This window comes from Balaenoptera ricei, chromosome 21 (genome assembly GCF_028023285.1).
Source record: "Balaenoptera ricei isolate mBalRic1 chromosome 21, mBalRic1.hap2, whole genome shotgun sequence".
NCBI lineage: Eukaryota > Metazoa > Chordata > Mammalia > Artiodactyla > Balaenopteridae > Balaenoptera > Balaenoptera ricei.
In genome coordinates this window covers 6007179-6035122 of record NC_082659.1, presented here as the reverse complement: position 1 = coordinate 6035122, position 27944 = coordinate 6007179, and the positions used below count along the sequence as shown (strand labels likewise).

Genomic DNA, 27944 nt, shown 5'->3' with positions numbered 1-27944 from the left:
CTGCTCCTTTACACTTGATAATATTGAATTACTCTAAACTCTCTTTCCTCAGGATTTCACACGTGCTATGTTGGTGCTAGGAAAACCTTCCCCTTCAAGGCTTTCTTGTGTGGGTTTTGACATCCCTGCCCAGTCCCAATCCTTCCCACCTCCTCTGTGAGCTCACATCACCATTCCTGCATCTTCACCACCTGTCCCTCTACCAGTTCCTTAGCCATAATCTCTCTACATGCTCAGGCATTACCTGTGCAAATTGTTTTTCATCTCTGCATAGGAATCGCCTCTTCTATTATTCTTGTGCTCAGTGCACATGTGTTGATTTTCCCCAGTCAACCATCAGAGGAAGGGAAAGGGTATTCTACTCATGAACACTTCCACCACACACCGTTCTGGGGCTGCAGACACGACCCCCTCCATATGGGGTCAGCGTATCTGTCAGTCACAACTTCTCAGTTGCTTCAAGTAGGACACTGCTCCTTGCTTATCCTCAGTAAATGCCAGGTTTTAATTGGGAAGAAGAGAGGGATGAACGCCGAGTAGCAGCCTCTTTGAGAGAGGCTTCGGTTGAAATAAAAGCGCCAGGACAGGCTAAAGCCCTACGGGGTATAAAGGGTGAAGAGGCAAGAATGTTGTGAGCTTACAATGGTATATCCGTGGCAAATGCTCCTTTGTTTCCTGTCACCAGTGTTTGATCCAGGAACGCCACAAGGAGACTGCAGAAGAAGAAACTTCAGCCTATCCCAATCCAAATCACCCCATTTAGACAGCCAATTTGCCTTCCTATCTTTGTGCTGAGTGTGAGCCCCAGGGCTTCCTAACTGGCTTCTATCCACTCCCTGTGGGGGAAAGAGGGAAAAGGAAAACAAAAATAGAGATAAAGAGAACAGAAATCACACAGAACAGACTCTAGTACACGTTTCACATTATCTTGGGGTTATCCATCTTCCTTTCCTACTGTTACATACTGAAAAAGAAAGAGAGAAAGATATTCATCATATAGGAGAAAACATAATTATCTAGTATTCGGAAATCAAATGGAAGCAGGGAAAGTCCAATTACTATAAAGTAATGTGCTTACAGATTGAGGCATCTTGAATTTCTCTGAACCCCCTTGGTCAATAATTCATCCTAGGTCACTGGAATAAATCAGCACACTAAAAGCCCTTTATATGAGTATTTAATCCACCAATGCCCTTCTGTTTGTACATCTTCATTCAAAGCCCCTCGTCATTTTGGTGGAGATTCCATACATCCCTATAGACTTTCACCATCAGCTCATATAAGCAAATGTTTACCAGCCGTCTCACAGATTGAAAAATAGTTGAATGGGCTTTCAAGAGATCAGTTTTCTACATTAAAGGCTTATTAATCACTACCATCATTGCATACGCCATTCAGGAGCAGTGGCAAAAAAATCTCTATTCTCATATACTCCAAGCCTTAAAGAGAACAAATGCCTTGCACTGAAATTAGTACCAGACTCAATATTGCATCTTCACAATAAATACAGAAAATAGGAGAGCCTGTTTGGAATAGACTGGTCGCTAATTAGAAAAGAAACAAAATCTTAACATTCAAATTTAAGAAAATATTTTTATCTGATACTAAAAAGGACAACTCTCAAGGTAAAAACTGATTTTGTGTTTATAAAAATATCTTTTCAAATAATAGTAACCCTAATCCTAAGTAGAACTAATCTGATACAAAATGCCATATGCAGATTATGACACTTGTGGGAAAAATGAATGGAATTGTATTTGGATTCTAGACAGAACAACTGAAACCACAATTGTGAGTTAATAAATTGAAAAGGGAAAGAAACTGATTGGCTATCACTGTGTCTCGTTGGACAAAAACCTCTGTACCTCAGAGTCCTGCAGTTTCCATAGAAACAGGGCAATGGCTAGTGTAAAAGCAATAGTTATCTCCAGACAAAAGGCTTGCCTCAGCTTTCATTTCACTGCACCAAAATCTTAGGAAAGAAAGCCTTTATCCTTAAAGACAGAAAGGAAAAATTTTAATACGCTAAACGTTAAAACCAAAATGATATATCATTTCATAAATACCTTTAAAAATAAATCCTTCAATATAAATCAAGTGGAATGGAGTAAACAGAATCCCCTTAATTTTTTTCTTTAATCCACATATCAAAATAATGAAACCCAGTTCTATCAAGTTTGTTGCCAACACGGCTTGAAGTTCAGCAGCAAAATTGAAAATCCCAGTTGTTTAATATCCATCAAGGACAATCAAGGATTGTAGACTGAGTTCTGTCAATACCACTGTTTTTAATTTAGATATTTGCTTAGTAAATTATGATCGCATTAGTGTGGTTAAAGACAAGTGAGGGGGAAATTTGCATTTGAGCCTGTCTTTTGTTTCTCTCTTCTGCTGTACCAAAAGTCCCAGAAAAGGTCAGCAATTAACCACTGGGTTAATAACACAGTATCTACTACAACTCACCCTGGTAATTAATTAAAAGTATTAATAAACATTAAGTTTTTTCATATGAAATCTAAATGCTTCAAATAATATGTCATCAGATTCCCCTCCCCATCCAATCTATAATACTGGCACTGAAGTATTTAAAATATATGTTTACAAAATGGGGATATTAACACAGTCAAATAATAAAGCCAATCTAATTAACTTGGAAAAAACCTAACATATTTTATTTTGACATATAGAATCCAGCAATACATAAGTTCCAAAGAGAAAGTGAAAGCAATCAGACACTGAGCTTTTTAGATAAAATAATTTGTCATGAGTGAACGTCACAAATATTTTATACAATGAAGAGTATCATAAATAATGATAGATCCTTGTAACAACTGAACAATAGAGCAAAGAATAATTGTCTATATCAACACTGGATCATCAAACTACAATAAATCAGTAAAAAAAAATCTCATGTTACAACCATGACTGTCTAATAAAGAGCATTTTTAAGAGGAAATAACTGACAAATCACTAAAAAAAGATATGTAAAATATAGCTATTTTCTATCTCTGAAATTACAATATAAAACTGGTGATATATAAAAAAGTATATTCTCAAATAGGTTGAATTAATAATAGGTGGAATTTTGTTCATTTATCCATTGTTTTAATGAAGAATGTCCATAAAATAGTTTTTATTTTTAAGTTAACCTGATGATCCCAAAATTGTGACCAAACCATATTTCGATGTAGATATTAAATAAAATCATGATATAAAGTGAGCAGATTTACTATTATAGTGCTAACATTTTTATTGTCTGTCTTGTATGTGAATGTGTAAAATCTACCAGGGCTGAGAAGGCTCGCACTCATATCAGTTTAGATGTTAGGCTAAAACCTTTGGAAGTACTTACAGTTGGTCTAGAAATCTACAAAGCCATATAAAATTAGTATCGCCAAAATATTTGCAGTTGAGAGAAATATCTCTGTGTCAAACTCAATATTAACCTCACAAAATTTCAGAAAGTTGAGGAATCTAGACTCAATCATGTGTAAAGCACACATCTGAGAAGGACCCCAGATATTTTGTAGCCACTAAAAAACACAAATGGGAAAAGACAAAGTGTTTTCTCTGTTTCTAAGATTCCTACTTAAAAATCAACGTAAAAAACCAAATATTTCTATACTGGCGTTTCTCCAAAGTCATGGCCCAAAAAAAGAAAGTCAGGAACTCTGATGTTTAGAATTTTATTCAAAATTTTATTAATATCTCTAGATTTTTTCCATTAACCTAAATGTTATTTCAGCCTGCTAGTAATTTTCAGTCCTCTCCTATCCTTTACCAAATATTTTATATTCCAAACTCAAGTGTAAAAAATTTGACAGCGCCGAGGAAATAAATGACTGCTTCCTTCCCAAATGCCTTGCCTTCATAGCCATTTAAAGGACATGTAAAGGACTATCTGGTGAAACTCAAAACAACTCAATTAAAAGAGAGAAATCAGGAACACTTCTGATGATTAAAAATGTATACAAATTATTATAAAGCAAGTCGTGTGACATACACACCAAAACACAACCTACAATCTTCAGAAAAGCCAATTACAACTTCATGAATATAGAGCTGTTTTTTTTCTGCCACCTTGGGTCAACGCGCTCTGAAAATCTAAGTTATAAATCTATAAATCAGCTCATTGGGATGAAAGCACAAAAAAGAGAGGTTATATTTTATTCTTTATAGACTGACATTGAAGTAGAACACGAAAGAGGAAACCTTGAGAAAAAAGTAAAAATGTCAAGAGACACTACTGACGCTAAATTAGAGGAAAATCTTCAGATTATAAAAAACCAAGGACACAATATGCCTGGTCTCACTGTTAATTTGTGGTGTGAGAATTACCATAAGAATGGCAAGAAGTTGAAGCAGGAGATTTTTTTAAAGGGGCAAAGCGATAACACTGATGAGAAACGCTTTTTCAAAAAGAGATCTACGGCAAGAACCTCAGTAAAACTTTCTTAGATAAAAATTTCAGTTCAATATTATACTAATCATTATACTAAAGTGTCTATCCTACAAGTGTCCCATTTTGAACTGACTTACCCAGTGTGTTAAGTCAATTTATATGTAAATTCTATGGAGAATTAGGTTAATGCGCCTTTTTTCACTTAACTGACAGCTAAGAGCAAATGTATCTTTCCACTTGGCTTCCAAACAAAGACCCAGCCAAGCCTTGGAGTGAGGAAGGGAATCTAGAAGAGTAACAGAAGCTCTGACTGAAAGAGCAAACTGTGCTGATTCATGATGTCAAAACTTGAGCTGCTGCCGAAAAAGTCAGGTGTGTAAGGGACCTTTGAGCATCTTTTAGCTTAGTCTCTAACATATTCAAGCACTGAACGTGGAAGCATGACAAGAAGACTAAGTCTTAGCAAGGCTAAGAAGCTGCCCTGGGAAATCAATTCCATGAATAGGCCGAGTAAGAATCCCCACCTAAATAATAGTTAGTTTCACTGTATATTTCATTTCTAACAAAGTTTAATTTTCTCTATTGAAGGTGACCGTTCAATTTCACACTTACATATTATGGATGCATTCCCCACCACGGTTTTTAAAACCCCTAACACATTTGCATATACACATAAAGGAATAGGTATGTAAAATAAGTGGAGGTCCTGGGAACCAAGGGAAAGTAAGAATATATGCACTGGAATAATGACTCCAATACATGTCTACAAACTGCATGCCCTCAAGGCCTGTGCACCCAGCTCAAATTCTAACAGCAAGCCCTATAGAGAAACTCTATTCTTCCCCAAAGCAAAGAACAAAGACTATATATATTTAACAGCAATATAAATTCGCAATTTAATTTTAGACTTTCCAGACAATTATGGATGCATGGGTGGGAGGAGCTACTGGCAGGGCATAGGATAAGTAAACACAAGATATGAGGCCAGCTGTTGTTATGGAAACATAGTCTTTGGAGGTAAACAGGCTTGGGTTTGAATTCCAGTCCTAGCAATCACTGTGAGACCATATTCAATATCTGGCCTATTATATTAGCTGGAGATCATGAAGACCATAGGTTTTATTTGTCTTTAAGAAAAATAGCACTCAGCCTTGCAGAGTCTTTGCAAATGGGTGCAATTTTACCTAACACTGAATATATAATTAATAAATTGATATATCTTAGTTCCTATCATATAGTAGGAACTCAGTAAATTATACGAGGAATATATATTTTATCGATTTACCCTACACATGAAGTTATTTCTCTATGTAGCATGCAATCATGAGAGGGAACATTCTCTTTCTTATTTTCTCTACAAGACTCCATAAGTGAGGGTGTTATATCTACTTGTAAGTTACAGGGTTAGACTTCATATTTTATAATTAGTAACAAAGTCAATTTTTAATTAGAAAACATCAAAACATTGCAAATCTTAAACATACTTTTCCAACAGTATATTACATTAGCATAAATCAATGTGTTAAACTATAACCTTAAGTCTTCGCTTCAGTGTTATTAAAATTCAATAATGTGCTCAGTATATTACCTATAGATGATGAAGACCACAGGAAGTTTTCAATTTTCTTAGAGAAGAATAGATCTCATTCTGACGTAGGGAAATTGTGAAGGATAACTAATGAATCACTTAATTTTTTTAATTCTTCAAATATACCATAGCAATTATCTTTGCTTTATACATTTTACATACCAACTAGAACTACCCCAAAAAGGACAGTATAACACTTAAAAGAATGTCTTTAATTAATCCATTTGGTATTTATAGAGCAGCAATCACGTAAATGACTTTCTTTAGCGTTTACTTATTTATCTGATTTATTTAACTGAATGGGCGAGAAAGGAGCAAAGATTTGCATCTCACTTTCACTGCTTCCCAACTCCAACTCTGCTTTAACCCTTATTCATAAAGGTCGGCGTGTAACCAGAGGACTAGCAGGGCAGGCCCACCAAGGTTCTCTTTTCTTACGGGATCAACGTTTCCTGGGGGAAAATTTACTAAAGTAATGTGAAGCATTTAATCTAGGCTATAAATATTACACTGATTGTAAGGGACTTGGGGTAATTAATATTTAAAATTCAAGTTGGGTACCTGTCACTGACATCTAACAGTCCAGATCTACTGAGCTTCTCCAGTGAAATATTTAAGATGACAACAAAGAAAACTCTGTAGTTTAGGTAAAAATCAAGCACCATAGAGATTTCCTTATTAAACATTCCTCAGTTTTTTTCCACTTAACATGACATAGGTGACTATAACTACCTAATAATTCTTTCTCATTATTAACATATATATCCATTATATGTATAAAATTTAATATAATTATAATATATCAGTATATCAATAATATGATTGTTATATATTAATAGCATATACATTACTATATAATTATGCATATAATTATAACATAAATATTTTTACATTAATTATATGACAAATAAAATTCACTAATTCTTTTTTTAAATTAATTAATTTATTTGTTTATGACTGTGTTGGGTCTTCGTTTCTGTGCGAGGGCTTTCTCCAGTTGCGGTGAGCGGGGACCACTCTTCATCGCGGTGCGCGGGCCTCTCACTGTCGCGGAGCACAGGCTCCAGACGCGCAGGCTCAGTAGTTGTGGCTCACGGGCCTAGTTGCTCCGCGGCATGTGGGATCCTCCCAGACCAGGGCTCGAACCCGTGTCCCCTGCACTGGCAGGCAGATTCTCAACCACTGCGCCACCAGGGAAGCCCACTAATTCTTTATTTACAAATTTGTCATATAACATTAGTCAGTAATTGAGGTAAAATCTGTCTTAAAAAATGATATTCCAGGGGCTTCCCTGGTGGCGCAGTGGTTGAGAGTCTGCCTGCTAATGCAGGGGACACGGGTTCGAGCCCTGGTCTGGGAAGATCCCACATGCCGCGGAGCAACTGGGCCCGTGAGCCACAACTACTGAGCCTGCGCGTCTGGAGCCTGTGCTCCGCAACAAGAGAGGCCGCGATAGTGAGAGGCCCACGCACCGCGATGAAGAGTGGCCCCCGCTCGCCGCAACTGGAGAAAGCCCTCGCACAGAAACGAAGACCCAACACAGCCATAAATAAATTGAAAAAAACAAAAAAACAAAAAAACCTACTGGTTAAGATATCAAGTTCTCATAAATGTCTGTGAAAATGATGGGGGGGGGGCGTGTCTTCACACTAGCACCCACTCTGGCTTTTATCCCTGGGAACAATTCTGTTTCTCATGATATTTCCAGTATAATCTTACCAAGCTTGATGTAATCACTGCTAACTATTGGATGTATAAGTCTGTAAATATTCCCTTACCAAAAAATATTTTAAAGCTGTCACACATATGGAGGATGATTTCTATTTTGTTTGGCTTTTGTAACGTATACTGGACATGCTTCCACATCTTTCTATGTGGATACTTCATTCTTTCCAAAAGCACAGTATGTTCCACAGCAGTGCTTAGGATATTCGATAGCATTCCAGTGGTTCCCAGTTTAGCTGGTGGGTTTTACGTGGAGCAAGCAACATGAATGTGGCTTTGCCCTGAGGTACTGTTTCAACACAGATGCTCAGCTTTCCCGACCCTCATGAAGATAAGCTACCATCAGGAGCTAAATCAGAGACAATCTGCTCCACACATCTCTAGAAGCAAACACTGAAGATCAGTCAACAAATTTAAAATTTAAAAGACTCTTCTAATAAACAGAATAAAAATGAACAAGTCTATGGGCTTTTTTCCCTTTCTGGCAACAAATACACCAGTCTGGCAGTGGTGTGATTATGTGACCTAACAGGCTAGTACTACATATATTCTAAGTGAGGAAATATGAGGGTGAAAGTGTTAAAAGGAAATAAGAGGAAAACTATGAGTTGAAAATTATGAAAAGAATGACTTCTTTCAAAGAAGACAATACATTTGTATTCATTTTTTTTTGTATTCATTTTGAAAAACAAAATAAAACTGTCATCACATACAATAACTTAGAGGTGGGAGTATGCTCAACAGAAAGACCGTGTTGAAGTCAAAAAAAAAAAAAAAACAGTATTTTAATCCACGCTCTAACTTCTGAAAGATTACCTGCAGGAGCTTCAAGGTTCTTCCTCTGTAAAAAGGAAGGACATACGTGCAAGAGTGCAACTTCCTGTCACTCTTGCCCATCCCAAGTGTCTGGCTCAGAGCGGGCACTCAACAAAGACCCGCTAAATGAGTGAACAGCTATCATGCAGGTACGGTGAGAATTAAAAAATAAAGTGAATATACAAATGTCACATTCAACCCATGCATATCCAAACCTATGCTTACTTGCTTACTTTTTATGGTTTTTGCTTAATAATCTAGTATTTCTCAATAAGAATACAATTTATTTTAAAATTGATCTTAAAGTTTATGACAATTTGAATTTCTTCAACACAAATTAGCTAACGTTTTCTGAATAATGCCTAGCATACCTGGATCCCACAAAGCTTTAGAGAAGCAAGAAAACCAATTTCACAATCAGTCCCGAATGTGTTCCCTACCTCCGAAGTAAGTGAATTTGTAATCACCATTTATGATAAGGTTGTATTTTATTGGATGGCTATAGATACCTTTCTATGGTAGGACTAAGCCAAAGCTTCAGTTCTAACTACTCAGACTAATCAGATTAAGTGATAACGCAGGCACAAAAGACCAGAGTGAGGAGGAGGAATTTAGAGACCTTAGTAAGTATATGTTCAATCAACTGGAAGGGTAAGATGTCGGAGACACAAGAAATGACCAATGTAGTTCATCACCGGCAATACCAAATGACTAAAACAGTCTATAAATGAAGCAAAGAGACTCAGGCACAGTAATAAAAAAATAAAACAAAAATGACAATCGTCACATTAATTTATTTCGTTTTAATGACACCACTCAACATCAACAGTGGAAAATAAGATCATATAAGGACCTACAAATTTTATAATCAGAGACCCAAGTGGCATCAAGAAACTCAAGCAGTGTGTGTGGATGTCCTGAGAAAGGAAGGGACTGGATGGAGGGTAGGGAGTCCACAGGTCCTCTGTGGTTGTGTTGATAAAAAGACGTGAAGCCAGAACAGGAAACACATTTTAAATATAGCTAACATCTTAATTTCTGGATCTGAAATTACTTCATTCTCAACCTCACCCGTGTCAAGCTTCTTAAAATTCCTTCCTTTTTAAACTCCTACCTCACCACACTAACTAATCTCCAGTAAAATTCTCTGATACCTTTGCAATCTTTTTCCTCCTTCGTCTTCTAAATAACAGTATTCACTGAATTCTGTCCCTCCCTCGATCCCTTTCTTTCCATCTCTTATATCCTCCAACCCAAACCTTTAATTACTGTCTCAAGGCAGATTATTCAAATTTTTTTTTCATTCATAATCTTGACCTTCCACGTGAGACCCATTTTCACATTTCCAAATGCCTTGGACTTTCCTTATGCGGTATAAATGGTCATCTGGATGACTCTCCAGGGCAAACTCCCTGCCTAAAATTAAACTCACCTTTCAATTTACAGTGATAGATGCATCATTCACCTGGTTACCGAAGATCAAAACCATCTCGTGATTTTGGTCCTTCTCTTTCTGATTCCGTCCGCATCACGTCGGTCATCTATCAAGTTCTGTCAGCCACTGCTGCTAGAGCCAATGTCTGTCCAATCTCATCACATTCCTATCATTCCGTTAACGTAGATATGTAGATAGCTGCAACCGTTTCCTCACCGACCTCAGATCTCCTCCCCACTATACATTTCTGAATCCTTCTTTTTAAAATCATGGTTTTACAACATGACTGCCACTTTTATAAAGATGCAAAGGTGGTGTCATATAAGGAACTCGAGCAGAGGGGCAAGTAATGACAAATCTAAACCTCAAATTTCTCAACTATAATAAGTAACGGTGACATCTACCTCCTTGGATTGTTGCAAGGGCTGGAAAACAGGAAGGCTCAAGAAGTGCCAGGAATAATAAGCCTCATCATTTTTATTACCAAATTCTGCTGCTTAGAGGCTAAAATGTTTAGGCTAACATCATCCCATCATCTGGCCCCAATTTTATTTCCCAGACCATTCTTCCATACACCCTAGGACAACAAAGACAACATTATGAGTTTCTCAGAACTCTTTCTCCTTCCCCACCTTGAGCTTTTGTTAAGACTGCTTCTCTTTATGGAATGTCATCTCACCCATTTCCACCTTTCAAAATCTTAACCATCCTTAAAGGTTCACAAAAACCAATCACCTTTCATGGAAACTCTCTGAAGTCCCAATTGAAAGGGCATCAGGAAAATCATATCCAGCCTTGTAAGGTAAAAGTTCACATTTATGCCCCCTCCCCTACGAAAGCACATGTTCTTTGGAGACGGAAATAATGTTTTGTTTATCGCTGTATTCTTGATGATCCTTCGCTAAACAACTTAGCAAATTAATACAACTCAAGTGCAGTTATATTCTCCAGTCTACATAAATTCATTAGGTTTGATTAACCAGCAGAAGAACAAGCCAAACAAGAAACAGCACTTTATTATCCCAAAATATTTGCAATTATGGAAATCATAGGTAAGTTGTATAAATTACATTATACAATTTAATAATTTGTATTCCATTAATAGTATAATTACATTATTTGCATATATCTTAAGGAATAGAGTTGATTAAGAAATAATTTTCAAAGTTAAGTAGAGAAAATAATTATATTATTCTTCTTTCCTCTTTTAAGATATGGTGTTATACTTTGAACTACTAAAATACTATTTATATTCAGAAAGGAAGGTTCAATGATTATCATTCTAAAATATACATTTATTTTGTTCTGAATACACTGAGTGAAATCAGTTCATAACTGGTAATACCAATGTCTGTAATGTACATTTGAAAAAAATACACTGCCCTAAATTGCCAGCAACAATGAAACAAAACTCAAAAAAAAAAACCTAATTCTAAATTATCTTCAAAATTTTCCTATTTTAAAAAGTTTATTAAACTTGATTGTACCCTTTTTTACTTATTAAAATGAAAATTGCTTTGAATTAACTTTGCTTCATTAGAAAGTAATACTTCTGTTTCCTTCCTTTGCTATAAAGGTAACGTAAAACAAAAACACAAATTATAAAATAATTAGGCACTGCCTTGACATCCCCATTTTTACCTGCATGAGAAACCTTACTCAAAGTAGAATTTGCTTTAGATTAAGTCATATCAATTTCACTGGTGAAAAAAAATTTTTAAGAGTTGATAAAGGAATTGAACAATTATGAATTATTCATGATAAGTGTACATTTCTCTGTTTTCATCAAAAATTTAAAAATTTTTTCTGAATTCAATATTCCATAAATTCTTTAAGAAATTTGATATTTGTAAAAGACCAAATTTAATAATACAGAAAGAAAACTTAATTAATGGCTTAAAACAATGCACAATCCATTAAAACACAATACTAAGGTCTAATATTTATTTGTACCAGATTATATGCTTTGATATAATTACATAAGATGAATGCATATTTTGATCGTTAAGGCAGAGCTAGTAAACAAAATATGTGCATATGGATAAAATTTTGTGAACTATATATTTTGAATATGTTTTATATTTTAACTGGTAAATAGATATTAGGAATTACGTACATTGATAAGAATTATTTGCACTATATTACGGTCCCGCATTTTGTCACATTATACCATAAGATTTACAGACAAAAATATTAAATAATTATAAAAATAAATTTTGTGACTAAAAGTTCAAATTTGAGGAGAAAAATCAGGATCGATCTGGAGAGGTTCAAATTCATTCTGAGTGGAATCAAATTTGCATAGCCTCACAGGACCTCTCTGAAATATTTATTAATGTTGGTCGGTGGTTTTAACATGTTCACACATTTTTTGACAGCACTTCTTCCAGGAGAAGGAGCCTAAGTGAAGCTCCTTAAGGATAGGATGGACTTGCTGACTCACTTCCAACAAAAACAGTATGAAAGAGAAGTGGTAGACAGTGCAGTACCTTAACCAAGTGACCAATGATACCACTTGGTATACCAAGAATACCAACTCTGGTTTTCTTTCTCAAAATCCATCACCCAGGCCAATTGTAAAACATCAGGCAAACACAAAATGAGAGAAATTTTTCGAAGTACTTGACCAGTACTGTTCAAAAACGTCAAGGTCACATAATACAAGGAAAGATGGAGAAACATTCACCCATTGGACGAAACTAAGGAGACAGTACTAAATGCAATTTAGTATGATGGATTGGATCCTAGAACATTAAATGACAATTGTCAATAACATTTGAAAATCCAAATAAAGTCTGTAGTTAGATAGTATTGTATCAATGTTAATTTCTAAGTTTTGATAAATGTGTCATGGCTATGTAAGCATTCAGGGAAGCTGGGTGACGTTACACTGGAACTTTCTGCACTCTCTTTGCAATGCTTTTGTAAATTTAAAATTATGTCAAAATTAAACTACTGAACAAAAAATGCATTCTATGAGTAAATAAAATAATCAATGTGAACCCTATAAACTATGCAAAAACAAAGAATTATATGACTATAGCCATTATCATTACTACCATGATCTCTAAATATACTGAATGTATGTGTGTGTGTGTGTGTGTGTGTGTGTGTAATCATATATGAGAATGAACAATATTGCTAGAGGTGAGGCAGTAATAGGTTGTGTGTGTGTGTGTGTGTGTGTGTAATCATATATGAGAATGAACAATATTGCTAGAGGTGAGGCAGTAACAGGTTGTGTGTGTGTGTAATCATATATGAGAATGAACAATATTGCTAGAGGTGAGGCAGTAACAGGTTGTGATTAAGAGCAGAGACTCTGGGAGCAAAGTCCAGAGTTTGAGTCCTGGATGTTGCCTTTATCAGTTATGAATCTAAGTTACCAAGCTCTCCATGAATTCACCTCCTCATTTCTAAAATAAGAAAAATAATAGCACCTACACGTAGTAGATGGTCAGTGATGGCCACTCTTGATTCATTCCCTCTCTTTTTATGCATGCTGCCTCTTACATTGAAAAGAAGGATCTAATTCCCCTCCCCTCCCATCTGGGTAAGCTTTAGCAACTTGCCTTTCCAAATACAATGTGGCAGAGGAGAAGTTCTCAGATTTCTGAGGCTAGGTCCTAAGAGTCCTTGCGACTATTGCCTGGATGTCTAAGAGCGCTTGCTCTGGGGACGCTCCCTCTCAGAATCCAGGCGCCATGCTGTGAGACGTCCAAGCCACATGCAGAGGACACACGTGGGCGTAGTGGTGCAGAGTCTCAGCTAAGCTTGCGACCCACAGCCAACATCAACTGAGCCCTCTGGGACATTCCTGCTCCATCAAGACCCCAGATGACTGCAAATGTCCCAGTGTCTTGCAGCCAGTACCACATGAAGCAGCAGAATAAATCAAACAACCCATACAACTGTGAGAAAGAAAAAAAAATCCATATTGTCTTAAACCAGTAACTCGGTGGATGGTTTGTTATGCATTGTGCTTCCTACCGCTGTGTGGAGAGTTGAGTGAGCTAGGTGCATTCTATGAATTCTAATGATTGTTAGAGATATCATTCTCATGTCTACCACAATTCCCTTAAAAGTGTACCCAAACTGGTACATCTAATTCATTTAACTCACCTTCTCTTATGCAGAACTAAAAAAGTGTTTCTTTTTTTTGGCACTCGCATTCAGTCTACTCAGATATCGTTAACAGATTTCACATAGACCATTAAGATGACTCCACCAAAAGAAATATGCCAGAAACTAATGTAGAGTTTGAAAAATACACGCAGACAAATTAGCATTGTATATAATTAACCCACTCATAATTTGAATTAATTCAACAACTACTTATTTAAGACCCACCACAAGCCAGTGTTGGTTGGGAAGGATTCAACTATGAACAAGATAAACGTGGTCCTCTCCTCGTGTAGTTTGCAGTCCGGCAAGAAGGATGGAAAAATCATGTAAGCAATTATGATAGAGTGCAGTATATATTCTGACACAAGAAGAAGAACAAGATAGGAGAAAGCAGAGCATCAACTTATGGTTTCCAGCCTGTGACCCAAGGCACCTACAGGATACTCACAGGATACCACTGGATATTTAAAATTTTCAACTGAAAATACAGACATCTGTCAGACACTGTTAGACTACAATTATTAAGATAATTATTTAATAGATAATGTGCTAGGTATTTCTTCTGGCCTAGAGACACCAGGTATCTCATCAATTTTCCCTCACATTGTTCCCTGGAATCAATTCAATTGAATCCTTCCAAGGTATATAGCCTTTATCTTAGTCTAGCCTCTATGATCACCAAGCTATAGTCTCTTATCCTCCAATCCATCCATCCTGCACAATTCCAGACTCATTTCGCCACAACCTCAAACTAATTTCACCACAGCTGTGCTTTTCCATCAGAAGTATGTAACACCAAAACACACAAAATACGAGACAGAGACATCTCCCGTCTTCGTGTTAAGAAACAAAACTAAACTTTATTCTTTAAATAGGGATGGGAAAAAAAAATCTGTGGTCAACTTTCAGAGTGTTTATTAACCTTTCCAGCTACACTCTGGATTTCAGCACCTCTCACAACTGACCGCCCCCTTGTTTTCTTTTATTTTCTCTTTCTCCCACTATCCTGATTCTTTGCTCTTCACGTAAATGCACATTCACATCCCCACCATATGAAAGATCAAACAACACAGGAAAAAAATATCATCCTTCTCATAAGATGTGACATACTAGGTATTAGAATATATCTTAAGGACTTCCCTGGTCACGCAGTGGTTAAGAATCCGTCTGCCAATGCAGGAGACATGGGTTCGATCCCTGGTCCGGGAGGATCCCACATGCCGCAGAGCAACTAAGCCCGTGTGCTGCAACTACTGAGACTGTGCTCTAGAGCCCGCGAGCCACAACTACTGAAGGCCGTGCGCCTAGAGCCCGTGCTCCACAACAAGAGAAGCCACCACAATGAGAAGCCCACGCACCGCAACGAAGAGTAGCCCCCGCTCGCCGCAACTAGAGAAAGCCTGCGCGCAGCAACAAAGACCCAACGCAGCCAAAAATAAATAAATAAATAAATTTATTTTAAAAATAAAATACATCTTAAAGCTTTAATAATATACTTAACACGGTATGAGCTACAGAGAAATAGAGCAGTAAAGGTTCACTCAAAGGTTTGACTGACACTGTACTAAGGTCAACAAAGTTACTGTTGATCTTATCTTATTGTTCTTCACAAGCATCGGATACTGCTGGCCACTTCTTCGTGACCTCTCTTTGGCTTTCTTCAAGGACCCAACACATGCTTTTGCGCAACTTAACATTCTCTTTCCTATTCTCAGCTTCTTTCTACAGTGTTTTCCTTGAGTCTCTATTCCGGTCCCTTCTAGGTCTACAAACACCTTTAAGGTTGATTTAATCAATACTGCTATCATCAATGATCACATACTTGTTGATAACTTACAGGTGCAGAATTTCAATGCAGGTTTTTCTCCCAAATCCTGAACTCATGCATCAAACTGTTTACTGGACATCACTGTGCACAGTCAAACAAATTTAATCTATGAAAGACAATTTTCTGTGAAAAATCTTTTCCTTTTGCTCTTAGTTCTGAAAGAAGGATACTCATAAACAATATAAAGCACCATTTTCTAAGCTCAGTTTTTATCCACTGGAATATAGGCTCCAGGGAGACAAGGACTTTGTGTCTTTGTGTGTGGGTGTGTTTTAACTCCTACATCCCAAACGATTCAATTAGAGCTGGCAAAAATAGGTGTTCATTATACGTTTATTAAGTGACGAATGAATGAATGAAAGAATCCAACCAATTAAGGATGAAAAAATAGAAATATATGCTGTGAAGTTTTAACTTGCTAAAATAACATGCCTGTCCACTGTTTTATCTTTTCCCCCCATTTTTTTTTAATTCACGCTCTTCTCATCTTTCATTTCAGCTTTTACCTTCCTGCTCATCACTTTTCCATCTCACCCTCCTCCTCCACCCCCTCTTTCTTTTCTTCTGAAGATGCTCATTAAAGTGTTCTGATCTAGTCAAAGCAACTGGAAGCGGGGAGAGTGGGGATGGATCTGAAAGGGAAGGACAAGGCGGGGAAGAGACTTTAAAAAGGAAGGAAGATGAGAAAGGTCTGCGCACAGACTGAAAAGAGGAAACAAAGGAGAATGGAAACAAAGATTTTCAACTGATATGTCAGAAACAAACAAAAGGAAAGGCAGGCAAGAGACGCGTATTTTCAATCCTGAAATCAAGGAAAATGGCCAATTTTTTTCTCAAAGAAATATCTTTAATTTGGTTAAGATATATTCAGTTCATATTTGTTTACAGAATAACAAATGTAAAATAGAAATATACAGATCACTGTTTTTTAAAAAAATGTAACATTTTTTTAGTCCCAACACTTGAAAAGCTTTAACCAAAACCTCATGAGGTTAATAGAAGAAAGACAAAACATTTGTCCTCAAAACTGGAAAATTTAATGAGTGCCAGTTCTAAAACAAACTGAAGCTACATTTTATTATTAATCATTTGCACAGCAGAAAATGAAAAGTTTACAGAAGTGTGTATCTATCAGGGTAATTTCAAAAGTTGATTTTGTTTTTCAGAGTTAATATTTAAACACCAGTCAGTGATGGATAATATTTAACCCTGGCCATCCTTCAGTAATTCTTCATGAGCAAATCAGACATTTAAATATAGTGAAAATATTAATATGCCTCTCTCAAAATTAAAAAGAAGCAAAAACGAACACATAAAGTAATAAATTAGAGCCCACAGCTCCAGAAAAAGAACATGACAAAGAAAGAAAATAAGGAATTTCAAAATAAAACAGTGTTGGTTTCACTTGCACTCAACGGACATCTCATGTCTCCAGGAAGTTATCATGTTTGACCACAACATGAATGGGGAGGGGGATTAGCAGGCATCAGGTGCTATAAAAAGAGCCTGCTTTTGAATGAGGCCAGCAGGGTTTTAGGCCTAGTTCTATCACTAATTAGCTCCTTAATCCTACACAGTTAATTTCCTTTTGTAGAGTGAAGACGATCTGTAATATCTCATCCTCTCAAAAATGTTATAATGGATACTGATTTTTTAAATTGATTTTGACAATGGATTTTTGGAATGATCTTAGCCTATTTAAAAGTATTTATTTTTATAGTTGATATTCATATTTTTTCATTGATTAATTAAAACATCCATACTTGAATTTTCATACAGGCATACTAATAAAAAAGAATCAAATTAAAATATGCCACCTTCCTTACCTAAGATATCAATTGTTTAAACTGAGTTACAGAAACAGTTCAAAGCTCTGATGTCCATTTTATCTTGTCTTTTCAATGTTATTAGCCAGATCAGAACAAACTAACTTTTAAAAAATCTTGCTAGACAGTCAATTCCTTCTCCTAACCCCCAAATGTTGTCTGTATTAGAAATAAAAGAAAACATATGGCAAAAAATATGAAGTGTCCTATAAAGCATAATAACTTGCTTTCACTGACTACCTTCAAATTTGTCTTAGGTTAATAGCTATGTATCAGCCAAAGGGGTGGAGTTGAAAAATAGAAAAAAAAAAAAAAAAAGATAGTGAACCATAACATCCCATCTTTGTCCAACGCTCTGTCTCTGTCGTTAATGATTTATCCTTTCACCATCTCCCTGGTCCCTAAATTTGGCTATGGCAATACTGGCCAGCAAAGGCAGTGCCAATCTACACCATCTGTGTATGTCATCTGCCATGCGCTTCACGGAATGACTTAAAAGGGAAATAGCCAGATAGAAATTATCATTTATAGCAATTATATTTGTTACAAAGAATAATAAGCATTTTCTCTAAAAGAGGACTTAATATTTTAAGGCTATTTCAGCCTTTTAAAAATCCATATGAAATCAAAAATATATTTGGTAATCTAAATGAATTTTTAAACATCTAGCTTTTTGTACATATTACAAGTTTATCTTATCAATACCACACAAATAAATATGGAATAGCACATCCAAGGTAGTTCTTAGAAGTCTCTGTCTATTTTGCCATCCTCTGGACAATGCTCTATTCCCCATCTAGTTAACCTGAGCAGCACAGTTTCTCAGTTTCTGAGCATGTTTAATTGACCACTATGGTTGTCACGCCAATCAACACAGAGAATTCTGAGCTTACAATGGACATTTCAATACAGTGACCTAATTACTATCTGTCAACAAATTCACCAGCAAAATAAAGGGACAAATAAAGGGACGAACTCAGGAAATAAGTAAATAAGATTTATTTCCTGAGTCTGAACTATAGAGATGTTTGCAATAAGACCATCATCATTTTAAAAAATAATCAGAATGCTTTAAGCATCACAAATATGATGCTTTTAATCCTTTGCCTTGGTTATTTCCTTTATGAGTTCCTTTTCTATAAAAAAAATGCCTGAAGTCAATATATATTTAGCTTCTCTTTTACTACAAAAGCAAGTGCCTTTTGGCATTTACTTATCCTTGGTGTAAAGATACCATATTCTCCAAATAGGAAATCACTGAATAGCAAAATTATCTCAATTCTGTATCATAAAATGAAAATTTATGAAGGCCTGGGTTAAGTTGTTATAATCCTGTTAACTATTGTTTAAGGAAGTCTTTAGTTCAAAGGCAAGAACAACAAATGCTAAAGATTGGAGGACTTTGCAACACAATGAAGTCACTTATTAATTGGAAAAAAAGACATATTGTTCCTTCTTGGAGAAGAAGGTCAGCATAAATACCAAACCTGGATTGAACGAAATGTTTACACTAATTCTTTAGATATAAAACATATAAAATCTTTTGTCTTCACTTGACAATTTCTTTATTATATTTATAATAATTTGCTTTTGTTATGTGTGTGTTTGTGTGTGTGTTTGTCTCTGTGTCTGAGAGAGAGAAAGAAAAAGGAAGAGAGAGAGAATAAATTATTAAATTGTGAATGTTCCTATTTTCTGGTAAATACTTCTGTGTGTTTTGGACTAGAAATTCCACTTTAATATAATTATTCTATGTGTAGGCTCTATCTGTTAGCTAACAGAATATTGACACTCAGATGAGTTTCTTCTGTATATAACATCAGATGACAAATGAGCTTATTTTATAAGAAATAAGTAAAGATAAATAAAATGTATGAATAGAAAACATATATATATTTTGGTGGGAATGTAAATTGGTCCAGCCACTATGGAGAACAGTACGGTGGTTCCTCAAAAAACTAAGAATAGAACTACCATATGACCCAGCAATCCCACTACTGGGCATATACCCTGAGAAAACCATCATTCAAAAAGAGTCATCTACCACAATGTTCATTGCAGCTCTATTTACAATAGCCAGGACATGGAAGCAACCTAAGTGTCCATCGACAGGTGAATGGATAAAGAAGATGTAGTACATACATACAATGGAATATTACTCAGCCATAAAAAAGGAACAAAATAGTGCCATTTGCAGAGGCATGGATAGACCTAAAGACTGTCATACAGAGTGAAGTAAGTCAGAAAGAGAAAACCAAATATCGTATAATATCGCTTGTATGTGGAATCTAGAAAAATGGTACAGATGAATTTATTTGCAAAGCAGAAATAGAGACACCGATGTAGAGAACAAACTTATGGTTACCAAGCAGGGAAGCGGGGGTGGGATGAATTGGGAGGCTGAGACTGACATATATACACTACTATGCATAAAACAGATAACTAATGAGAACCCACTGTATAGAACATGGTACTCTACTCAATGCTCTGTGATGACCTAAATGGGAAGGAAATCTAGAAAAGAGGGCATATATGTATACATATAACTGATTCACTTTGCTGTACAGCAGAAACTAACACAACATTGTAAAGCAACTATACTACAGTAAAATTTTTTTAAAAAAGAAAATATATTCTAGTCCTAGTAAGGTGACAAGAATGTAATAATGTTCTTATATTACCTTTGAAAATATCGGGCTTAAAGAGTATGTCTAAAATTCATAGATATGGATATATTCATAGATATGGAATTCTAGTGCATTTCCTTAATATTGGGAATAGGAGATTTAAGGTCACAGCGGTTAAATGGTTTACCATATGCCACCCATCCAACCATTGGCTGCCACAGAATTTGGAGCAGACTTTATTACTCCACATGAATTTGTAAAGTTCTTGGATGTGCTGTTATAAATGCTTTCATATGTAAAGAAAAACTAATTTATAAAAGGCTAATTTTACTTGTGTGAAGCTGAACTCAGGAATTGATTGCAATCATCTTAATCCATTAAAGGAGAGGCGCATCAATTATCTATTACCTAATAGAGGTGACTCAGAGAATGATATTAAAAGGGAAGCACTAGTCTAAAACACACAGAATATTTAGCACATTTGTACTATATTCACACACACAGACACATACTTCCACAAGAACAAATTACTTTCCAAATGTTTTTGGTTTCTACCACCTCTCTGAATATTAACGTATTGTCCCCTACACCTTCCAAAAAGATTTTAATATATTAACATCTTAATGGGAAGCATATCTTTTAATCAAATTAATGCCTTGACGCCAGAGCCTGTGATCATGTTTACTTATTAATTATATAATCTGAGGAGTCTTTGCACAACCTAAGAAGTCTTCAGTAAAATCAGCATAGAAACAAAAGGATGTATTCAGGGAGGTAATAATGCTACAAATAAATGATTGTATTTGTTTTGCTTAAAGTATGACCTTGACCCTGGATGAATAATTCAATCTTACTACAAAAATGCATTTTAGTCTTTTTCATTTTCATTTGGGATTTCAAACCTCAGATGTGCACTTTCAATCCCTGTGTTTACTGGTAGTAACATATAGCATTTATTTCTTCGGGGTTTGCATTGAATTACAATTGCCAATGAAAGCCAAGTCAAACTTGTGGGAAACATTAAGCTCAGAGTACAGGTTATACCAAATTTTCTTTTTAGTCCAGAATTTTACATGGAATAGTTGGTGTCCACTCTTAAAAGTGCACTTAAAAATAAAAAATCAGACTAAGAAATAATTAAAGGAAGAAAATAACCAAAAAGAAGAGGCAATCTCATACAGTCTTTTTACTGCTGTTATAATACATTTAGCTTTAATGTACTTGGGAAATACACCTTTTCTTATAAAAATAGTCTACAAAGTTGGAAATGGCATTAGCTTTTTTTTTTAATTTTTTTTTATTTTTTAACATCTTTATTGGAGTATAATTGCTTTACAATGGTGTGTTAGTTTCTGCTTTATAACAAAGTGAATCAGTTATACATATACATATGTTCCCATATCTCTGGCATTAGCTTTTAAAAGAGCAACCAAGTTTACTTAGCGCACAGCAGTTGATAATGATAACTGATGAATATTAATAAAATTAGGGGTATTCAATTCCATTGCGCTTATTAATTCATTCATGTGTTTTAAAATACAATATAAGGCTATCTTGGAATTTAACTTCTAATTACTAAGTTTTAATAAAAATTATACAATTATAAACAATTTATGTTTAATAAAAAATATTTTTAACATGCCTATTTCAAGGGAAAAATTGAAATCAAAGGTAAAAGTATATGTATTATTTCCATTTTATTGTATTGATGTCTTTACTTTTTAATTTTTTAAATTATGAGATTTCAAACACAAAACAAATAATATAGCAAGCAAGTATAAACAATATAATGTATGTGCATATAAACAGTACTTGTGTTGGCTTTAAATACGGTTTTCATTTAATACCGTATTTTAGAAACGTATCCATACTGATACATTCTTTGAACTAGTAAAGATGAATCCACTATTATGGACTATATTATGGACTTCGGGTCGCCTGCTTCCCAAACTATGACCAATTTCCATTCTGCAGTGTGTCCTATGTCTCCATGCAACGTGAATATGCTTCTTCTAAGATATGTAGGACCCTGTTGGTAAGCTCTTAGAAATGTCTCGAATGCTCACCTTTCCCACCTCGCAACAATTAAGAATGTGCTGTAATGTTCTATAAAGTGTCCGTGAATTCATCCTGACATCAGACACTACTTACACTCTTTAGTTATAGCACCTAATGCCTTGATAACTAAAGTCATTTCCCATTGTTTATGGTAACACTAATTCTTTTCTTCCTTAAATTCTTTTAAGATGCTGAAGTTCTTCCAATGTTCTAAAATTCTGGGGTTTGGAGAGAAAAAAGTTTGAAAATACTTTTTTATGATAAAATAAACTTGATTCTATTCGTTCACAATTTTCATCCATTTGTCATAATTAGCCTTCATCTTTTAGTTTTTGTTTTATTTTTTAGCCCTATTCAATTTATGTTTTCTCCACTTGGGTATCTTTGGAAACCAATTTCTTTCCGGAATAAGAGTATTTGGAGCTAGACCACCACAGTTTAAGACCCAGCTTCACCACTTACTAGCTGCGTGACCTTGGGAAAATTACTAACAATCTCTGTGCCTGAACCTAGGGGCAAGACGGGAATAAAGATGCAGACCTACTAGAGAATGGACTTGAGGATACGGGGAGGGGGAAGGGTAAGCTGGGACAAAGTGAGAGAGTGGCATGGACATATATACACTACCAAATGTAAAATAGATAGCTAGTGGGAAGCAGCCGCATAGCACAGGGAGATCAGCTCGGTGCTTTGTGACCACCTAGAGGGGTGGGATAGGGAGGGTGGGAGGGAGGGAGATGCAAGAGGGAAGAGATATGGGGACATATGTATATGTACAACCAATTCACTTTGTTATAAAGCAGAAACTAACACACCATTGTAAAGCAATTATACTCCAATAAAGATGTTAAAAAAAAAAAATCTCTGTGCCTTGGTTTCCTTATCTGTAAAGTGAGAATCAAAAAAGTACCTAATTGATAGAGTTGACAGGATTGGGTAAATTAAACATAAAGCACTGGAAATAGTGCCTAGCAAATAGTGTGATCTTAACAAATGTTAAATATTATTATAATTTCTTTTAGATTTACATGTGTAAGTCCCCAGTAGGAACTAAAATCAAACATTTATTTTGATCATAGCCCTGGAACCTCTTTGGAACTTCTATAGTTCAAGTATTTTCTTTTTGAAACACCATGCAGTTACATACAATAACTTAAAGGAGGACTCGTTTATTCAATCTATATTTATTGAGCATCAATTGTTATACCACTGTACTCAGAACTTTGAATTCAGAATTAATAATTCTTGGATTTTGTTTGAAAGGGAAGTTTAGGAAGTATAACTCAATGTTAACTCAATGAGCTGAGTGACTCGAATGGTGAATGACATTAGCAGGTAAGAAAGAGGATAAAGAGAGAAATGAGGATGGGCCAGTACACATCATAAGAGGGTGTGCCATGCTAAGAGAGTAAGGAGTCCTACATTGTGTGAAGGATGAAATCAGAAAATAGGGCTAGAGAGTTCACTTTGCCCATATTGTAAAGGGCTTGATATGCCAAAATAAGGACAATGGATTTAATCTTCCATACAGGGAGTGAAAATAATGGAAGCCTTTAAACCACAGAACTCATGAATATATTTAGTTTGAGAAAAATAACTCTAACTAAAGCAGGTAGAGATTAGATGAAGAGAAGCATAGTGAAGACAACTGCAACAGCTTAAGGCAAGAACTGACTAAGTCTCAAGGCTACAACTGAACAGATGGAGATGAGACACCAGAATTAAAAGACGTAGATGAAAATGTGGAAGGCATTAGCAATGACCCCTCAGCTTTCAGGCTTTGACACACCCTATATAAGTGGTGACAGAGTGATGCAAGTCAAGAACAAAGATGCAGAGCAGATTCGGAAGTAAATTGATACATTTCACTTAGGACGTGTTGCACTTGAGGCATCACCTACGGAGCAGCCTCTTAGATGGTACTCAGTGATCTTGCCTCATAGCATTCATGCCTTTCTGCCTTTCTGCAATCTCTTCCACTTAAGTAAGGGCTACATTCATTCATTCATTCATTCATTTACTTATTTTTTGGCTACACTTATTGACTTGCTTCTAATGAAGAGAATATGGCACAAGTGATAAAATGTTGTTTCCAAGCTTGCATTGTAAAAGCACTGTGGCTCTCACCTGGCATGCTCTCCTCCCATCTCTTTTAGATTCTATGTTCAGAAGCCAGCTACCCCGTCGTGAGGCAACCCTGTAGTTAAGAAGCCTGCCAGCAAGATGGCATATGAGCTATTGAGCAAACGTGCTCCAACAAGTTGAGCCTTCAGATGAGGCTGCAGCCACGGCCAACAGCTTGACTGCAATCCTGTCACTTTCTAACCTGTCACTCTGTTGTTCTCCTAAGCATATCCCTGATCTTTTCATATCTATCTATGCGTGGATGCTGTTTTATAGTCTGCCTCCACTTCCACATCAAAAGCTCCATAATCTAGTCTGCCTCGTTCAGTGACACTTAGCAGAGTGGCTGGCACATAGTCATTCTAAAGTAATTATCTACGAATAATCACAAAATTTGCAGATTTGAGATGTCTTTTAGCATGGAATGAAAACAGTAACATATTCTAAAAGATGAATAAAAATCCATTTTGATCATCTACAATTTACCAAGTAGTGCCAATGATTTAGATGATTTATAAACATGATCTCATTTAATGATATATCAATCCCAACATATGGATGATAAAATTAAGTCTGTTGATCAGAAGCTAAGTTACAGGACCAAAAACAAGGTCCGTAAATGGAAGAGTCAGGATCCATGTCTGAATGGTTCCGGTTATTTCCACCACCTTCCCTCTGGCAGTGGAGGGTTTTTCATTATGAATATGTAAAAGCTAGAATGTAAGTCATTTGCCCCATGCCGTTGCATTAACAAAGCTTTTAGTTTGTGTTTACCAAAACCAGATCATAATTCAGCAGTGATGTTTACATCTGGGAATTCTGGAAGAGAAGAGGTATAATTCCTAGAGGTAGTACCGATGGAAGACACAGTCTTCAAGCTCTTCCATCTATGCCAGCTGTTTGCTGGTTTGTTTTTAAGCTGATGAACATGTAATAAGTTCCCATAGGCATTTCCTTCCCCAGAGGATACTGAATTCACCCTGAAAGTTGTTCTGATCCAAAACAATAATTTCAAGAATTTCTATAAAGTCCTCAACTATGTTTTGTGTGTGTGTTAAGCTTATGTCTTCATTTTTTAGAGTAAAACAATTACCTTAGATTCTTAAGCATTCTGTTCTCCAGAAAAATGAGCTAATTTGATATTATATTCCATAGCAACATGTAAAAAACTGCTAGTTATTTCATTTCTTCAAGATAATTTATGTACATTTAAAAAGAGAATGCAAAAAAAAAAAACCAAGTAAATAACTCTATAATGCATGGTGATAATTGGGATCTCGACAGTTACAGTTTTTGCTTTCATTTTAAGTTGCCAGTAAAAGATGCCTTGTGATCTTAGTCATAACCAACTATTTACCAATAGTGATAACCGACTATTTCAACTTAGTTTAGAGCTGGTCTTCATGGGATCTTTCATGATCTCTGACATGAAATTTCTTTATTTATAATATTTGTTAATTAGCTAATGAGATCGACAATAGCATTAATACCAGCAACAGGTCTTGGCAGTCAGGTGTGACATGGAGTTGATCCCCCTAAAATAACTGAACTCCCATGTATACTGAATACATGATAATTGTTTTCTTGGTACACGTATTATTAACATTTTCAATAACTGTAGGTTTTCTAACTCGGTCAATTTCCCCCATCATCCCATGACTGTAATTTTCTCCTACAGCTAGCTACTCAATAATCCAGATGAAGGACTGTATACCATTGCACATTTCACAAAACTTTTTGAAGTAATCAAGAACTTATGAACATGATCATAGATTTCAAAAATCCTTTTGATTTTCAAAAGCAAAATGTTGGAGTTATCTACCCAGAAGTTTCTTATTTTAAATGACTGCCATTTCTGTTTTCCTCTCAGGCTTTCGGGTTTCAAATCCATACTATCTTTATTTGGATAAAGATAAATTATAAACCTCAGTTGGGAAATTCACCGTGAGTTTTACCCAGTGGAAGTAATATACTAGACCAGTGGTTCTCTCTATGTGGTCCCGGGATTAGCCACTACAGCACCCCTTGGGAAAGTATTAGAAATGCAGACTCTTGGACCCCACCGCAGACTTACTATATCAGAAATTTGAGGTGAGGGGAGGAGGGGCAGCAACCTATGTTTTAACACACTCCAAAACTGGTGAGTATCAAGCAAACCAAAGGCAGAACTACTCTGCTAGACTCTGGTACTGCTACACTTGTGCAACTTACAAAGACACATAAATCCCAAAGGCACAAAAATAGCACATCCATTGCAAAGTACAGTTAATAATCATTCTTCTCTTACAAGTTATTCATTTCTAACAGATTAAGGCAAAATCATCACCTTATCTCCCCCAAAGGCTGCTTGTGTATCATTTAATAGTTTTTAAGGAAGCTCAGTTGTTTCAACTTGATACTGAGATAATCTTTAAACCAAATGTTCTATAATCGTGCTCAATTCACCATTTTAAGGTGAATAAAACTCCGTTTGTGACGTTTATAATCTAGTTAGAGGGGTGGATAAACATTTCCTTTTAGTGCCACTGCATCTAATTAGCAAGACAGAAGCTCTTGGTTATGGAATGAAGGAAACTTGAGGATCACAGTGGATTAACAATCAATGGATTTCCTTGGGAAAGCAATTTTACCAAGGTGTAAAATGCAATTTTTACACCGCTCCGAAAGAGGTATTCAATTTTTGTCTGGCACATTTTGTCTGGCAAAGCCTCGGCTGTATTTTACATAAAAGAAAATGAAGGAAATTGGAAATCATTGCCAGAGGCTACTTAGGAGCTGAGAGTTCAAAGATTTCAGTCGCTGGATACATAGTAACGTCTTTTCTTTTTTCTTCTCATTTTGCAAAATGGGAAACAACATTATTCTTTCCCAACCTTGCCCTCTAAATAGCTCTACCAGGCTCACTGCCGGCCCCTGGAGACCTTAGGCAAAGCCCACACTTTTCTGAACTCAGCTCCCGGAAGCTCCAGCCAGATCTCTTCTCTAGACCTTCACAGGCATCAGCCCTCTTCTGAAATACACATCATTTCTGTTTTGGCGCAAACATATACCCATTTCTTTAATGACTGACTCTGAACCACTGTCATTTCTGGAGTGTAGCATTCAATGACCTCTTCCAATGCATCAGACACTGAGCTGATGTTCCCCTGTCACTCCATGAACTACTAGAAAATTCCATGAACCTAAGAATCAACTGAAAACAACTGTGGAAACTCAACTTATAATAAAGACTGATATTCGTGCAACAAAGTTAAAGCATATAGGGCACAGAGACAATACTGACATTTTTATATACAAAAGTAAAAATTTAATAACGTAGTGAGAGACAGAGTGGGCACAGGTACAACGGACACCTCCGAAAGACGTCTAGTTGTCACCCTAGAAATAGAA

The 27944-nt window shown here is 35.9% G+C and overlaps 1 protein-coding gene across 3 annotated transcripts in view; it reads right to left on the bottom strand.

Moving 5' to 3' along the window:
* GPM6A (glycoprotein M6A) overlaps window positions 1-27944 on the bottom strand; it is a 258846-nt gene that overhangs the window by 92448 nt on the left and 138454 nt on the right. The window lies entirely within an intron of this gene.